Source organism: Arachis stenosperma, chromosome 1 (assembly GCF_014773155.1).
Source record: "Arachis stenosperma cultivar V10309 chromosome 1, arast.V10309.gnm1.PFL2, whole genome shotgun sequence".
NCBI classification, from domain to species: Eukaryota; Viridiplantae; Streptophyta; class Magnoliopsida; order Fabales; family Fabaceae; genus Arachis; species Arachis stenosperma.
In genome coordinates, this window is record NC_080377.1 from 6,661,126 (window position 1) to 6,676,828 (window position 15,703).

The window sequence follows — 15,703 nt, forward strand, 5'->3', positions numbered from 1 at the left end:
ACACTCATTCACTAAATTCCACTAAAATCTTTCAATAACTCAAGCACTTTTAATTTCACCTTACTTAATCTTCTCTAACATTATTTGATTTTTATATCTATTAAATTAACACAACAAACTTTAATCACACACTTCATAAATAAATTTAACCACTGATTCAAACTAAACTCTAACAAAAATGATAAAGTCACAAATTAATATGTAAAAATGAAATAACCATATGAAATAATCATACCAACAATAAATCTGATGATAGTGGTTGTAGGGTCTCCTTAACGTGGTGATGACAAAGGTGGCAGCGACGGCGACATGAATGGCAACCACGGCGGAAGCGATCACAGATACAACAGCAGAATCGATGACGACGTGCAACGGCGGCTTCCGTGGGTACTCCAGGCGGCAGAGACAACGACGACGATGTTCTGGCGATGGTGATGGTGACATCTCGACGGCGACGGAGATAGCACACCAAAAGAGAGAAAGAAGAGAGGGTTCGAACAAGTGAGTGGGAGGAGTTCTGTGTTTGAATTTTAAGCGACATTTATCGTCGAATTTTTTTTTTACAATAAATCACCAAAACAACATGTTTTATTAAATCATTATATCGGTGGATTATACTGCCGAAAAATCCGATGATAACATTAACGTCGTTGAGTCTTATTTTTGCGCCAAGCCGCAAACAATCACCGTCGGTTTTTGCAACGGAAAATACATTCTGACAGTAACCTTTTATAGCGATGAATTTCTCTACCTTTTCGTCGAAAAATCCAACCGTAAATCCGTCTATACAACTTGACGCTAAATTTGACGATAATTCTGTCCGTACTCTACATTTTTCTTGTAGTGTATGATCTTACTTTTAATATTCTATTTTCATAGGATTATTATATATTTTAAAAACTCATTGATTTAAGCATCCAAATATCTTTTATAGATATACACTCATTTATTTTTGGTTTAACTCCAACCACAATCATTAAAGAACTTTTAGTACAAAATTCTCCAGTAGAATTATAGCTCAGAATCACCACCTCACTTCAGAAATATGCATTCTCTGTGAGAAAAGTTTTATACAATAAACTATATCTTGGACAAGCTATACATTCAAAAAATTTTATCGACGATTTTGAAGCCCAATGTGTAATAATTTTCTACTCCATCGAGATTCAAGAGTCTTGAATTACTTAGCTTTCAAATTCGTGAACAAATTTCAATCATCTTTTACAAATGTTTACTCAATATTTTTATTGAACAAAATTTCAGGTGGTATTTACATTATTTTTGCGGTTTACATGAATTGCTGGCTACTCAATTTTATTACATTCAAGCCTTTAGTACAATATTACATCGATCAAACATGAAAATTGAATAATTATATTATGTGTACGCTAAAAATAAACGATTAAATTATTCAATTGTATAGAATATATATTAGAATATAAGATACATATAAAAAGTACGCAAATAACATGTATATTTAGAGTGAATACTCAACTTATTAGTTTTTAAAAAAATTTAGATAAAACATTTTAGTCTTTAACAAATTTTTATTATCTAACATTCTCCAAGAATTATTCTTATTAGACAAATTGATTCCTCGATTGTTTTTATTCAAACTTTTTATGTCTATTTTACAAATAATATAAATTTCTTAAAATTTTTATTATAAAACAATTAAGTTTCAAATATATTATTGTAAGACAAATCAATGCCTCTTTAAAATAATAGAAGGGATCAATTTGTCCACTAAAAATAATTCTCGAAAACTTTAAAGAGAATAAAAAAATTGTTAGAAATCAAAATGTCCAATTTAAAATTTTTTAAGAACCAATTTAAATATTTACTCTATATATTTATATACAATACATATTAATTAATTTAATCACTTATTTTTAGCGTGTATATATATTTACTTTTACAAAAATAAATGCAAGTTAATATAATATACAAATAATGCTTATAAACGCATGGCAAAAAAAATACCAAAGGCAATAAAAATAAAGTGTGCATCCCACGTAAAAACTATACCAGTTAACATGCTAATTCAATATTTTCTATTAGTGAGTCATGTTGAAAACTGAGTTAGAGACTGTTTTAGCCGACAAAAAAATTATAGGGTTAACGTGTATGTATTAATTTTATTTGAAGACTAAAATATTTATTTTTAAAATTTTTAAAGACTAATTTAAATAATTACTCTTTTTTTATTTTAAGTTTTGAATATTTATTTGGATAGTTTGTGAATTTTTATGAGTACATAATAAATGAATTATATTTTGGTAAATTTTTATTTCACTTTCAAATATTTTTTTTGTAGATTATGAGCTGATGGAGACTAAAATGTTTATTTTTAAAATTTTAAAGACTAATTTAAATAATTACTTTTTTTATTTTAAGTTTTGGATATTTATTTGGATAGTTTGTGAATTTTTAATTGAGTACATAATAAATGAATTATATTTTGTCAGGTTTTTATTTTACTTTCAATTTTTTTTTAGAATATGAGCTGGTATAAAGTTTCAAATGTATTTTTAAAAGTTATTATAAATTAAAAACAAATTTTTAAAAAATTAAATGATATTTTCTAGTGTATTTTTTAAAAAAAATACAATTATATTATGTATAAAAACTTAATTATTAAATTAATAATTTATATAAAGAATATATTAAAATACTAAATTAAAACATAAATATATTTATATACAAATGTGTTACCTAATTTTTAGTATTTATATATTAGTTTTAAACTAAATATAAATTATCATTATAATACAAACCCCAAAAGCTCTGAATGTTAAACCGTATTTTCAAGGTTTTTTTTGAACTTTTTTTTTTCTATAAATGAGTAGACAATTCACTCCTAACCAAACTACACTACAGAAAATGAAAATGGTAGTATATCTCAAGAACTTAATTTTAATTATTAAAAAAAAGAACAATAGCTATAATAGTGACAGTGGTGCCGATAGTACGTGAAATTAAAGTTAGATGACAAAAGATGTAGAGCTGGTAATGAACAGATGTAGAAACTCAAGAGAATTTTCAATTTAAAATTTATTTTTTATAAATACAAAAATATTTTTATATTTTTACAAATACATTTGTTAATATTTTAAACATAATAAAAACTTATATACAGTTGTATTTATATTAAATTGATAGTTAATAGTCATTAAATAATAATTTATTAAATTTATTAAATTATTTAATAATTTTAACTATCAATTTTACATAAAAATAACTTTATATAAATTTTTATCTTTAAACATTCATAAATAAAAATAATAATTTATTAACTAAAAAATAAATTATAACCTGTAAAACCAAAATCAATCCCAAATATTAAAGGTAGAAAATATCATTTTCCTAATAAAAACAAAATTGATAACATAGAAATAACATTTTATTCCTTGTATATTATTAAGTTTTATTCCCTATGCAGATTAGGCTTATAACCTTCCGGTAATATCTAAAACTAAACTCAAAGTGGCGGTGGTGGCGGTGGTGGAGTATGTTTAGGGTTGGCCCCTGGTTCTTTATAGTCATCTTCACTTATTACTTGTGTTTTCTCTGGATCTTCTGCAAAACAACCATTCAAATTAATCATTTGTTTCAAAACATTAAATCTGAACCTCTTATTTATTTATTTATTGTTATTATTTACCTAGTGCCAGAGGGATGGAATCATCTCTATGATCTGGATCTTGATCTTCATACTCTTTCCCTGTTTAAATTCATTCCAACAATTTACATGCATAATTGAAAGGTAAAAGGGACTATTCTCCTCTATCTAGGGCTCCTTAAAATAAAAATTTTAAGTTATAAATAAAAATTATAATTTAAAGAGAGAAAAGAGAAGCAGTGGTGCGTACCTTGTGGTGTAGTCCTGGCAAAACACATGAGCTCAGAGGTAATAAGCAAAAGGGCAACCAAAAAACACAGCCGAACCATAGAAGCCATTTTTTCTTGATGACACGGTATAATTGTAGATGATGAGTATATAATAACTGAAAGAGGATTCTAGCATCTATTTATAAGGTGATAAAAAAGTTATTATTACGTAATATAAAAAAAATAAAATTAAAAATAATTATGTATTATTTTTTTTTCATTGTTAGGATTTTTTCGCTCGCTTAATTATTTGGAAAAAATTAAATTAATGATTGAGTTGCCATCGTTGATCTTAAAATAATATATTTAAATCACAAATCAATTATGCATTAATACATAGTCCTTCAAATTTTATATTAATATAAGATTTTTGTGTGTTCTCATAATATTTTTTAACATGACAGATTCATGATTAATCTATCGTCTTAGATTTAAACTTTATTTAAGATTTTATTATTAATTAGTAAATTATATATGAATACTTATTTATTATTCCTTAATTATTTGACACACATAATTGGGGTTAATGTTCAAATTCATCCCTAAAAGATTACGCGATCTTTATTTTTGTTCTCGAATGATTTTTTAATTAAATTAGTCCCTAAAAGATAAAAAATAAGTCAAATTAGTCATTCTATCAGTTGGACGATGACGTGACACGTTAAGTGTCACGTGGCATGACGATGTGGCACGCCACGTGGCAGGTCAACGCCACGTGGCAGGTCAGTGACACGCAGGTCAGTGACACGTGGCATACACGTGACATGCCATATCATGTAAAAAAGTTTTTTATAGTCAAAATAGTCTTTGAAAGTCTAGAAATAAGTCATTTTTATCCCTTAAATTTTAAAAATTAGTCAAACTAGTCCTTATATAATTTTTTTTATTTTTTCTTCATAATATTAAATTTGAAATATTTTTTGATACTACTAATTTTAATAGAAATGTAATTGACAAACAAAATATTAGTAATTGTATCTTTTTTTCTTAAATTTTTTTTTAATAAAATTATCTCTCTCCTTTAATTCTTCTCAAAATCTCTTTTATTCTTTATTTTAAAACCTTTTTCTTACATTATTACATTTCACTGGAATATATATATATATATATATTCCAGCAAAATATATGTAAGAAAAAGGTATTAGAATAGAAAAGAATAAGAGAGATTTTGAGAAAAATTAAAGGAGAGAGATAATTTTATTGAAAGATACAATTACTAATGTTTTGTTTGTCAATTACATTTCTATTAAAATTAGTAGTATCAAAAAATATTTTAAATTTAATATTATGAAGAAAAAATAAAAAAATTATATAAGGACTAGTTTGACTAATTTTTAAAATTTGAGGGATCAAAATGACTTACATATGGACTTTCAAGGACTATTTTGACTATAAAAAACATTTTTACATGTCAAGTGACACGTGACATGTCACGTGTCACTGACCTGCCACGTGACGTTGACCGTATCGTTGACCTGCCACGTGGTATGCCACGTCATCATGCCACGTGGCACTTAACGTGCCACATTATCATCCAACTGACAGAAGGACTAATTTGACTTATTTTTTATCTTTCAGAGACTAATTTGATTAAAAAAAATCATCTGGAGACGAAAATAAAGATCACGTAATCTTTCGGGACGAATTTGAATATTAACCCCACATAATTGATTCAAATTTTTATTCAAAAAAGCTAATAATACTTTTATTAATTAAAAAATATGAATCATTCTCCTAATTAATTTAATTGAACACAATTAATTTTTTTATAATTATTTTTTATTTAATTACACTAAAAATTAATATCAAATTTAATGAAAATTAAATTCCAAAAAACTCTCCCTTATTATTACATTCATAATTCTACAATCTTTCTTTCAAATAAAAATTCTAAATCATTATTATTATATTATTCTACTACGGTAGCATTGTAACTTCAAAAATAATGACGTAGTGCCTTCTGATATCAATATGCATACCTTTTTCTTCTCAATTTATTTTAAAAATTTATATTCTTTATAATTATATAAAAATTAATATTTAATACATAATTAGACTAATTACCAATTATTAATATTTTTAATTATTATAGTATAATTTTTAATCAAATATAATTAGCCATAAATATGATATTAATATTAATAGCTTTGTTAATATAAAAAATAGCTTTGTTAATATGTTTATAAAAAAATAATTTTGTTAACATTCGCTATTATGCATGTGTGTATCATATTAGTATATCAAATTGGTGTTGATATCAATAATTAAGTTTTTGCTACTAAAAAGTATATATAATTTTTTTTTGTGATTTATGAGTCTAGATTTAAGAGTCAAAATATTTTGTTTAAATTTTTAATTTGTTATTCATTCTTAACTATTTCATAGAATAATAATATATTCTTCATTTTTATCGAAGTTGATTCTTTTAAGATACAAGTTATATTTTCTTATAATAATTTTTAGGTTGCCATTCTATTGATCTTTTGATAATTTGATGATTGTTCTTACTCAAATTTATTCTTTTCGTTTAATGTTACAGCGCGATTGTTCTTGATCACAATCGTTTACCATGCATACACATCTATCAAATACCGCCTTAAGTTGTATTAATTGATTCAGGTTCTAATTACATGAATCTAAGAGCTTAACAAAGGGACAATAAACTCTATTTTTCTGAATAATTATTGGATCTACTCATACATTATGACAGGCCTAATAGAAAGACACCAAAAAACCTAATAGAAAGTGAATAAAGTTAGCTTTTTTAGGAGATCAAATTTTTATTGAGCAACGGCTTTCAACATTCGTTTTATGTTTTCTACATCTATTAAAAAATATTTAAAGTGGAGTATATAATGAGATTGAATTTTTTTAATTTAGATTTAGTTTTTAAATAATTGTAATGTACTTGGAGATACAATTTTAAATATTGGTAATATATTTAAATTTTTTACTTTGAAACTTTTCATAATAAAAAATAATTTTGTAACATATTGAATTTTTTTCCTAAAATTATACAAGTCTTTTCGTGCGTTAATATAATGCCATTGATGGAGTTAATGAGTTATAGCTCAAATGGCATAATCTTTCCATACTCATCTAAGAGGTTACGGGTTCGAGTCTTCATATCTTTGGTTAAAAAAATGCCATTGATAAAAATAAAACTCAATTTAGTTTCTCCTTATGGCTATTCAATTCTATATTATTTTAGTTGGTTGTTGTTATTAGAATGACTATAATCTATATATGTCTAAGATCTAGAATAACTTAAATATTATTTAAATAATTGAGTTCTAATATTAGCATTTAATTAGATTAATTTTAGAAAAATTTAAATTATTATCTCATTTGTATATTACAATAATTATTTTTAGTTATGTTATTTTTAAATTTTTTAATATGAAGTTTCTTTTTTCAGTTTTTAAATTAGTGTTATTTTTATTGTCTCCCAATATAACTAAAAAAAAATTTAAGTTAAAAAACATGTTAATAATAAATAATATTTGTAGATCATTACTCAAACAAAAACTAAATCATGTATATTACTATTAGTTGTACAAAAAAATTTGTTATCGTTGTATAAAATAGTTAATAGTTGGATAAAAATTTATCATCAACTGTAAAGTTAAAAATTTTAGTTGTCCGGTGTGATATATTTAGTTGAGTTTAAATTTTACTAATGTTAATAAATAAAATTATTAGGTTAAAATTAGTTGTCGAATAATATATATTTAAATTATAAAAAAAATTATAAGTATAAAAAAAACTAAGTTAATAATTATCATTAATGACTATAATTAATATATATTAAATTAATTTAACATTAATTAAAATTTATTTGTCCAGTATATTAATTTAGCATTAATATATATCAAATTAATTACTATAATTAAAATTTAGTTGTCCAATGTGATTTATAAAAATTATCGTAATTAACGAAGATTACCGTAATTTATAAAGATTACACGTACAAATTAATTACTATAATTAAAATTTAGTTGTCCAATGTGATTTATAAAAATTATCGTAATTAACGAAGATTACCGTAATTTATAAAGATTACACGTACAATAATAGATATTAATAATAAAAAATAAAAAATTGCCAAATGAATCATATATATATATATATATATATATATATATATATATATATATATATAAAATTATAATTATAATAAAAAAAATTAACATACATAACATATATAGATATATTTACGTACAATTAATATATATGTATACATAATATAAAATATTTAAGATTATTTAAATAAAATAAGATATTCTGAGAATATAAAAATTATTAATTAAACAATTAATATATACGTATATATAAATAAAAAATTATTAATTAAAAAATTATAGTAAATTTTTTATTTTATAAATCAATCTCATATAATTAAAATGATTTGTTCTAAAAATAGATAATCAAATTAATTTAATATTAATTTAATATTGCTATTCTTAATTTAAAGTAGATGAATCCTATACTATATACATATTACGTGATTATAAATTTTTATATTTGATGCTTATATTTTTTTAACAATTTTAACAATTATTATAACTAATAGGTTATATTATAATCTTAAGTTAATATATTGTTAAATGTAGTTTTTTAAGTTTTTTATAACTTTTTGTTATTTTATTTTATCTTAATTTCTTTGCAAGTACAATCTTATTGAAAATTTAAAATTATTAGAATAGTTTGATACAGAAATATAGAGATATAATATGTGAATGTGTAATTATTAATATTAAAGATATAACCTAAAGTTTTGGTTGTTTAAAGAAAAAAATGTATGTACATTTTTTCATAGAAATTAAGACGTTGATTTATTACATATTATATTTTTTTTTTAGTTAATCAAATTATTTTGTAAATTTTTTTGTTATATACTTTTGCTTAGTATTTGCACCAATAAAAAATAATAAATTGAGATTATTTTAAAATTAAATATATTAAAAAATATTTTTATTGAAAATATTTTAGATATAAATAAAAGAGTAAATATTTTTCGTATAGTACATACACTAGTTCTTATATCGTTAATTCTAAAAAATCTCTCAAATAAACTAACTCAACACATTTTATTATAAGAGATCAAAACATCTTAAATTTGATCAGTCTCTACTTATTAAAAATAAAAAACATCTAAAATTATAGGTTTATAACCTGTAAAATAAAATTATAAATAATTAATCAACACCAATTTGTAGATTATATATATTATGTATTTAAAAATTATATATGTATAAAATTATAAATTTTAAATTAAAAATTTAATAATTTTTATTATACAATTCATATTTATACATATTAGCTAGCTTATTCTAAAACAAAAATTAAGAAAATAAAATTTTAAAAGTAATTGTTAACTCATTATATTAAAATCAATAAATAAATATGCATATGAATATCAAATAAAAAATATTAAAATAATTAAAATTATGAACTATTAAATATTAATACACATATGACATAATTTAAAATATATAATAAAATACATAATTTAAAATTTAGTAATATTAATTATAAAAATTTATTAGTTATGAACATTATACGTATAAAATTATAGATGTTATGAGTATGAAATTATAAATATTACGTATACCTAACTATAGATGTTATGCGTATGAATTTATGAATATTATTAGTAAAATTATCAATTGAATAAATTAATTTAAATATTTGACATTTTTTTCAAATATAATTTTGGTAAAATTTGAAAATAATATATTTTATATGTAATTAAATATTAAATTTATTTATAAATATAGATACACATAAATATAATTTTAAAAATGAAGAAAGTATAAGTAAACAACGCATAATGCGAACAATCAATTAAGAAAAGGTTAAAAATTTAATCATACCTCATTAGAACTCCTGTAAATTTTCGTATTTTCAGAAATTGGTTGACCGAGTCATCTTCGTCGGTGAATTCAGTAAATATTCAAAATCTTCAAATTTTTCAAAAATAGACTCCATGTTAAAGTTAAATTCAAATGTCACAACAAAAAATATTAAACTAATTAATACTTGACAAGAGTTAAATTACAAGGAATAAAAATTAAAAAATATAAAACGATGAATAAGAAAAAGCAAAATTTATTAAAAAAATATAATACAAAAAGTGAGATATATGTATGAGAATCGTTCTTTTGAACAAAAAAACCTTGTATTCTTTTAGAGTTTTAGTTTTAAAAATTGTTTCGGAGGTAGCATAAACAGATAAAAAAAATACATATACAAGTGATTACATAATAAACAAGGAATGTGTTTTTATTACTATAATACAAATGAATGTGTTTTTATTATTATAATGCAAATTAAATATCATAAGTATTTAAAAGAAATTAACATATATACATTAAAAAAGAATAAACTAATATAAACGGCAATATATGATATTGTTTTCATTTATGAAATATTACAATATTAATCAACTGAACTCATATATATAAATAAAGTAAAAAATAAAAAAGTTTATAGTTTTTAGTGGGGGGAATAATTTTGTTTCTTAAATATTTTCGTATGATTTAATCTAAAAGAATATTTTATTTGGTCAATCATGCATTTATGACAAAATTAAAGTGTTTGATTTAGTCAATCAGCATATATAATCACCGTATAATCGTATAGGATATATATATGGTATGGGAATCATAGTCTAACCTTCTCTGCATGAGTGGCTTTATTCTCAGCTTGTTAGCTTAATCTTTCATGTACAGGTTGTTACAGAAAGACTTGGCGTGTATTTGGTTAAAAACAATTTTATCTTTAATATTTTATATTTTATATTTTTATAAAAAATAAAAGTGGCTAACAAAAATAATAAAATTTTATTTTCTATTTTGTTATTATCATTTATTTCACTTTTTCTTTTATTAAATTTAAAAAATAGAAGTACATTTTAAATGGGATCTTTAATTTCTATTTTCTAAAGATACTAGTCATCCATCCCTTCTTATAAGTCATACATGATATTTTAACTAGCTTTTTAAATTTAAATTTAAAAAATAAATAAATAAAAAATCTATCATCCAAGAATCTAAAATAACATCTAAAATATCTAAAATAATGGAATAGATAATCAAATATTATATGAATTTTAGAGTGTTATATTTTAAATCATATTAAGTACTCTTTTTGTAAAATTTTATATCGACTAGAAACTGAGAACAAAATATGTTTTATAAGAATAGGAATATAGATATTTCTTTTATAGCCATATGTTATTATCTCTACTATTAAAAATAAACTTGTAAAATTTAAAACATCAAAACGAATAACATCTTTATAGGGGTATTATTATAAATGGTATTAAAATTAATGTTTAAACGGATGTTTTAAGAAGGACTTTTGTCCCGTTAGACAATAAGCTAATAAGCTGTAAAGTATCACATTAATTTAAGATAGATAGAGATGATAATATAGGGATGCCAGGAGGAACTCTTCTCTATATCCTATATCAATGCCAAAATGATCATATCTTTATGTGAATTATGTTATAAATTCAAAGCCAATGTTCCAATTGATGTATCAAGAAAGACTTTCGCCCTATTAGATTAGATAGAAGAACATAAAGTCCCACATCAATTTGAAATAGATAGAAAAGACTTTCCTCCCTCTTTCTTTCTATCCCATGTCTTAAAATTTTTTTCATCAAATATAATTCTATGAATCCTATAAAAAAAATATTTATTTTAATAAAAATTACATTAATTCTACCATTATTAAAATAAAATAAATTTAAACATCAAATATACAAATTTTAAATAAAATATAAATACATACGTAAGACAGTATTTTTAGTATTCTAGAATCAAGAGACATAATTTTATCGAATTTAAGAATTTTGAATATTAAAAAAATTACATTATGTTGTCCTTGGACATCAAAGACACAGAAAAGTTCGCGTCTCAAAAATAATGATCTGATTTAAGAGGCACAAATAAAATTTTAATTTGTTTAATTAGAATTAAATTTAAGTTTGTCAAAAATATTTGATTTAATTTTTATTTGTTTAGTAGTATTTTTAGATATTTAACATTTAAATCAAATATGATCTAATTTAATAAGATCAAATATAATTTAAATTAGTCATATTTTTTTATTTAATTTCAAATTTTATAGTTTTATTCTAAAAAAATTTAGCCAATTTTTAAACTAACATTTAGAGGTCAATTTAAATAAATTTATAAGATCTTTTGTATAAATTTTTGAATAATTTTATGAGTACTTTTAAGTACTTTTTTATGTATATTTAAATGAGGAGAGTGATTTATTTTAATTTATTTGTTGTCAAGAATTTAAACTAAGATAATTTTTATTAGTGTTAGTTTGTTTAATTTTATTTATTTAATCTAAGTTGTCAATGATATATTTTTTGAAAGTCTAATAAATGAAACCTTTTCAGTGGCTTGGTTATTAACGACAAATTTTTTATAAACGTCTAATGAAAAAAATTATCCACCTATCTAATTATGCTTTTATTTTTATCTTTTCATTCCGTTATATCTTTTATTCTTTTTTTTTTCCTTATCAAATATATATATGATTTTAAAACAAAAAATCATTGTAAATGCTAAAGAATTCTTATTTAAAATGCTTTTCTATTTTTCAATAATATTAGTATTTTTATCATAAAAAATTGATGATACTATTTGACTTTTATTGTGTGACTACTATCTTCTTTTTGTTACTTTGGTTTAATATATATATAATTATTTTGGTACGGCTCCCTGAGTCTGGGGATAAAATCCCAACTTAAATTCTCTGCAGGAAGATTTTTATCCTCATTCTCATTTCATGGGATAATTTTTGCACTCATTTCCATTCCCATTCTCATTTTCTGATATCCCTATGCATATGCTTATGCATCTCTATTACTATTTCTAGTTAAAGAGGGAAACAAATGGCACATGCCTTATAACATTGATGGGTCGACTATTACACTTTTTATAAACATGCTAAATATATGTTAACAAAATTAATTGATTCGAAGAATATGATTATGATGTTAAATTTTATCTAATAATATTTGGTTTTTCCATAAATAATTGAAAATTTATACATATAGAACTACTGTTTTGTATATATATATATATAATATATATGGAGAGTTCTTTGGTGACCAAAGTAATAGTGGCTAAGGATGTATATATGGGGAGTTCTTTGGTGACCACGGTAGTAGGCTAATGATAGCAAAAAATTGATCTACAAATAAAAATTGACATGTGAAATAATTGATTATAATAAGAATCATTTTAAAGATATGCTTTTATAAATTACATTAATGTAAGCGAGCCATAATTTTCACAAATTTTCAAAAAAAAATTTTAAAAATTTTTGTGAACCTTCGACAATGTAGACCAAAAAATGAGAAAAATTAAATTATAATATATATATATATATATATATATATATATAAATACATAAAAAAAGAGATAAACAAAAATGTTGTGCAATTAATAAAAATGAGAAATCAAGTAAAAAAATAAAAAATAAGAAATTACGACATAAATTTAAAGTTTATAAAAAAATCTTATTATTTTTAGTTATTTTAAATTTTCGTAATTGAATTCTAAATCAACAAATTGAGTAAAACCTTATTTAATTGCATTATATTTTGATTTTTTTAATTTTTTATTATATATCTATTAATAATTATTTATTCTTTCTTTAAATGAATAATATAAAAAAGAACTAAGCTGAAAACTTAAAATTAAAATTTGTCGTATTATAAAATTTTAAGTTTTTTTTATTCAAATATTTATATTGATAATTTGGTTTCTATTATATATTAGTTATATCTCTTAATTAATTTTTTATAATTAAAATTTGTAATTGAGTATATTTTATTTTTTTAATTTAATTTTTTGATTGATTATTTTTTTAAATAAATGTATACGACAAAAATAATCCAAATACTTGCACAAAAACGCGGCCATTATGTGTGTATACTTGGTTTATTTATTTTTATTAACTGCAGAGCTTTTTTATTTTTTATACTTGGTTTCTCATTTTTATTAACTGCACAACTTTTTTGTTTATCCCTTTTTTTGGTGTATTTATATTTTTCTTTTTTTTTATAATTTAACTTTTCTCATTTTTTGTCTACATTGTCGAAGGTTCACAAATTTTTTTTTGAAAATTTGTGAAAATTATGGCTCGTTTACATTAATGTAATTCACAAAAGCATATCTTTAAAATGATTCTTATTATAATCAATCATTTGACATGTCAATCTCTTATTTGTAAGTTAATCTTTGACCATCCTTAACTACTAGTATCTTAGTCACCAGAGAACTCTTATATATATATATATATATATATATATACTTTGGCGTGTGACTTTAGGTCATATTAATTACATATTAATAAAATTAAATTAATTTAAAAGACATTATTATTTTTTAAATGATTATTAACGTGTCAAGAAATAGTCTTCATATACATTGATTTGAAGAAAACACATACACATGAGAGCATTGAGTGACAAGTGATGGAAGCATGTATGCAATAAAGCTATGAAAATAAATGAAGCGGTGGTCAATATGGTCATTTCTTAAGAAGTGGCGGACTTCAAGAAACTAAAATAGCTGTTTTTTATGTGTGGTTAGAATTTAAAAGCAAAAAAATTGTATGTGTAGTTGTCTTTATATAAAATTAATAATAAAAAATTATTAAATAATTTAATATATTTAATTAAATTATTATCTAAATTTTTTATTATCAACTTATATGGAGATGTACGAATTTTTGCCTAAAATTTATTGCATTTGACAAATATTGTATTGATGAGGCAATCGGTGTGGTCGCTCGGTACGGTGCATACTGCATTAATGCAGTGTTTGTTTAGTGGGTACGTCTTTTATCAAATTTTGAGTCATCGTGATACATTGGCATATATATATGTTCTACGTTTGGTTTTGAAGCCACAGAATAAAGTAATATGGATTAGGAAAAGTATAGGTGAACAATGAAAATATTAAACAATGTAAACAATAGATATATTGGATGTTCATTTTACTAGTGTACGGATGGTTATTTTAATATTAAAATTTAGAGAATTAATTTAAAAGTATAATGTGTTTTTATTTGATTGGTGGTTGTTCATATTGTTCACCAAACTCATTGTCCCCCTAGCATTTTCCGATGGATTAATCTCTATATACAATGATTTTGTTATATAAATTTTTTAAGTTTTTTAATTGCGCTCAAACGCGCTTATTATGTACATATATTTCAGGCATCTCTAACAGATTTTTAATTTTTGAAAAGATTTAGTTTTTTTTTTTTTGAATTTTTTGCCTTCTCTTTTTCTTTCTTCGTTTATATACTTTTTTCTATTTTTTTTTTGTTAATCTTGCCTGTTAAATTTACTGTTTATGACTTTTCATCTGACAGAGGATGAATTGTCTTATTCTTTTAGTTAAATTATTTTAGTTTCTGTTTAGTTATGATTCATTAACCTGGTTTTTGTTATTTTTATGATGATTTTATAGTTGTATTTGCATTCTATAGTTTATACTTGTTTTAATAAGGTGTATTTTGGGTGTATTTTGTAGTTCTTGCTGACTTTGGTAGCTAATTTTAGTGTACACGTAACATAACTCATTTCTATATCTGCAGTAAATTTGGGTGTAAACGAAGATATTTAGGTATAATACGAAGATATTTGGGTGTAAAACGAAGATATTTTGGTGTATTTTTATTCTGATGAGTTCTGCATAATTCAGAACACTTTCTCCTCATCTTCTGCTGCTTCTTCTTCTTCATCTTCTTATTTCATATTCTCATAATT